Source organism: Echinops telfairi, unplaced genomic scaffold (assembly GCF_000313985.2).
Source record: "Echinops telfairi isolate 266 unplaced genomic scaffold, ASM31398v2 ScPeMD7_443;HRSCAF=831, whole genome shotgun sequence".
Lineage (NCBI taxonomy): Eukaryota > Metazoa > Chordata > Mammalia > Afrosoricida > Tenrecidae > Echinops > Echinops telfairi.
Window position 1 is genome coordinate 60,985,990 of NW_022104341.1, and position 4,035 is coordinate 60,990,024.

At 43.2% G+C, this 4,035-nt stretch overlaps 1 pseudogene; it reads left to right on the forward strand.

Moving 5' to 3' along the window:
* Window positions 1-3,109: 3,109 nt before the first annotated feature.
* On the forward strand, window positions 3,110-3,714 carry LOC101638973 (annotated as a pseudogene).
* Window positions 3,715-4,035: the final 321 nt, after the last annotated feature.

Consider the following 4,035-nt stretch of genomic DNA (forward strand, 5'->3'; position numbering starts at 1 on the left):
AAGACATTGATGCTGTTTGGTTGTTCTGAAGTCTGATACTCAACTTATCTTTCATTAAACTGATTGACAAGGAATTTGAAAAGTGACATTAGGGAAAGAATATGGTTTATCCCAACTGAACTTTTAACAAAATCATGCCAAATTTGCCTCAGCAAAAAAAGAAGACCTGCAAAACCGGATGAATTGGGCACATTTTCTTCACCTCGGCATATCATGCACAACCATCTCAGTAGCAAAGCTCAAAACCACATGAAAAACTCAGCGTGTGTGGTCTGGAATATTACCAATACATTTTAATTGGAAGGCACTTCTGCCTGCAGGGCTTTGGGCACATTAACAGAAAATAACGAAAAACAAAAGAAGATCACAAAAAGGGACAGGCCGATCATCATCACTGATCGACAAGCGGAGAATTGCTATGACTCCTAATAACAAATGAATATCAAGGCTTTTTTCCTGAGAGTTGTGTAGCACATAAAAAGTATTAAAACATAGAAAGAAAAATACGTAGAAAGAGGAAGTCTTCAGTAATGCCATTGCTTACTCAAAAAACCTCACTGCCATTGAGTCAATTCTGACTCATAGCGACCCTGTAGACAGGGTCGAACTGCTACGGTGAGTTTCTAAGATTGTCACACTTTATAGGAGTAGAAAGCCTCATCTTTCTGCCGTGGAGTGGCTGCTGGTTCAGAACTTCTGACGTTCCAGTCAGTAGCCCACTGTGTAACTGCTACATCATCAAGGTTGCTATTGAGATACCATGGGGAACTCAGAAGGACCCAGACACTAACACTGAGCCTTAATACTCAGGGTGCATTCTGTGGATTGATCTTTTTTTTTTCCCAGTCAACATTATTTAAAAAAATTTTTTTAATATGCACAGAAAACACATTTGTACATGTAGAGTTCAGCGATATTAATTACATTCTTTGAAGTGTACAACATCCTTTTTTCGGTCGTTTCTGCCCATTAACATAAGCTCACTGGCCCCTCAGAGTCCTATGTAGTCGTTTGAGTTTCTCTTGTCACTTTGATTCCATAGACCTAAATGCACTGCCACCAAGTCAATTCTTACTCACTGGACCCCTCTAACACAGAGGAGCGCTTCTCCTCGGGGTTTCTGAGATGGTAAATCTTTATGGGAGCAGACAACCTTATCTTCCTCCATTGGAGCTGCTGGTGGATTCAAACTGCTGACCTTGTGGTTAGCAGCCCAACGTGTAACATAGTATACCACCAGGCCTCCTTTGATCCTATATAGACCTTAAAAGTACTGTGGTGAAACAATGTGTTCATTTAGACTTTCTCAACCTCGGCACAATCAACATTTTGAACCAAATAACTATGGTGAGGCATCTGTGCTGTGAATTGTAGGCGATTCCATTTCCCCCAAAGCTCATATGCCTTCTGCACAGCTCATGATAATAATGGCATAAGGTGCAGTTCCCATGAGTTGGGTTCTTCTTTACAGGGAGTTCCACATCTAAGTCAGAGGCCCCAGGGACAGAAGCTTTGAGTCACAATACCTATTCTCCAACCTAGGTCAGCCATCATGAATCCACTGGGGCCAGCATTTGGTTATCTAGCATTGCTGTAACTGAAATAAGTAATAGGTAGCGCTTTTTTTTTTTTGAATGGTCAAGATATTATTTTCAGTAATTTTTATCGCCACCTCTAACATTTCCATCAATGCCTCATTTTGTTTTGTTTTGAATCATTTTATTGGGGGATCATACAACTCTTATCACAATCCATATATTCATCCATTGCATGTCAAGCACATTTGTACATTTGTTGCCTTCATCATTCTCAAAACATTTGCTTTCTACTTGAGCCCTTGGTATTAGCTCCTCATTTTTTCCCTATTCCACACTGCCGCCTCCCTCATGAACTCTTGATAATTTATAAATTATTATTATTTTGTCATGTCTTACACTGTCCGACGTCTCCCTTCACCCACTTTTCTGTTGTCCATCCTCCAGGGAGGAGGTTATATGTAGATCCTTGTAATCAGTTCCCGGATTGATCTCTTAGGTAGCAAGATAATTATTTCCAACTTTTTGTGGTGCTGACAAACTTCACGAATCAATATCACATGTGCTCTGGGCCAAGCCACAAATGAAGGTCAAGGACAGGACTAAAACCAAATCCAGAGGGAAGCTAGAAAGGATGTAGGAGACGTTGGAGGCAGGAGACCATGAGTAGCTCAGTGTGAGGTGCCTTCGAGTGAACAAAAACGCTGCAGTGGAATTGATTATGACTCAGAGTGACCCTATAGGTAGGGACTGGGGAGCCCTTTTTCTGCCAAGGGCCATTGGATATTTATAGCATCATTCAAGTACCATATAAAATGATCAGCTTAGAAATTAGCGTGCTGTATTTGGTCAGCTATTTAATTACCCCCCCCTCCCCCCCCCCCAATGTGATGGCTCCCTGTCATCGAGTCCATTCTGACTCATAGAAACCGTCTGGGCTTCCTAGATGATCCCGCTTTGTGGGAGAAGAAAGCCTTGTCTTTCTCTTGAGAGCACCTGGTGGTTTCGAATGATTGACCTTGTGGCTAAGAGGCCGATGTGTAACTAGTACACCACCATCCGTGTGTTTGAATTATGGGACTGGTGGGAAATAGTGAAAGGACCATGAACTGCCAAAGGAACAAGGCGATTTAGCTTGAAAGAAGTAAAATATACAAAGCCAAACAGACATCCATTTCATGATTTCTATACATACGATGTATGGAGTCATGGTGGCTTTCTAGTCCTGTCAAGAATTATAGGCCTGGAAACTCACCGGGGCAGGTCCACCCTGTCCTACAGGGACGTGTGAAATGGGATCAACTCTAGGGCAGTGACTGAGAAGGACTCTGGGAACTAGAGTCCAGGTTTAAAGGTCATCTCAGGGCAGTGGATTGCGGCTTCTCCCAGCCTCAGTCGGTCCAGGAGTTTTGATTACATGAGAATTCAAAATTGAGCACGTGGAGGGGTTGGTAGTAACTGGGTCTTCCCGCGGTTATTTTGGAAGAATGGCTGAGCTCATGACCTTGGCCTGAACAGGTGGCAGAAAGCAGCCAGCCTGGGACTTTTCACTTCATGGAAGGCAGCGGGGAAGCAGCAACAAAACCAAAGGGGGGTTGGCAGGCTTTTTCTGAGCCAGCGGAGCAAGTTACTCTCACACGGATTTGGTCGGAGGTCCCCTAACTGGTATGAACCCTCTGCCTGCTTATTTAAATGTGGATCCTCGATACCTTGTTCAGGATACAGATGAATTTATTTTACCAACTGGAGCACATAGAACCAGGGGCAGATTTGCATTGGCCTTCTTTACCACAGGTGGATGCTTCATGATGGGAGCTACATGTGGGGCCATCAAGGGGCTACGCCTAGGATCGAAGGAAACACAAAACATGGCCTGGTCCAAACAAATAAATGTTCAGATTTTGAATATGGTGACCAGGCAAGGGGTGCTTTAGGCTAATACTCTTGGACAGGTTCTCTAGCTTTGCTCTGTAGTGCATTTGGTGTCATCATTGAAAAAACACGAGGTGCGGAAGATGATTTCAACACAAGAGCCAGGACAGGCATGTCGTGTAGACGTACAGGTGGTCTTCGAGGGGTAGCATGAGGTGGTCCAGCAGGGCTGACATTTACCAGCCTCTATGCACTATATCATAACTGGCAGCACATGAAAGGCTCTCGAATCCAGCAGTCAATGTGAAGATCTTGCCAGCTTGTGGATGGAGAACCATCCTCTACCTACAATAAGTATAAAAAGTTGGAGATGGTTTGGCTAAAGTGAAACTCATTGATGATGATTAAGAGTGGCCCTTCTAGCCCCAGAGCCAACCTCTTTAAAGGCTGAGAGTAATATGGTTTTCTTCTGCTTTGGAGACTTTGCACATATTACCCCTTAAAGAATAAAATCCCTAGTACCAGAACTCAGGTCATCTTTGTTGTCAGTAGCTGTACCACCATGTTTGTTGATTTAATAAGACTGAACTGTAATGTTCTCCTTGTGTTCATTAAAGGTTTAAATAAA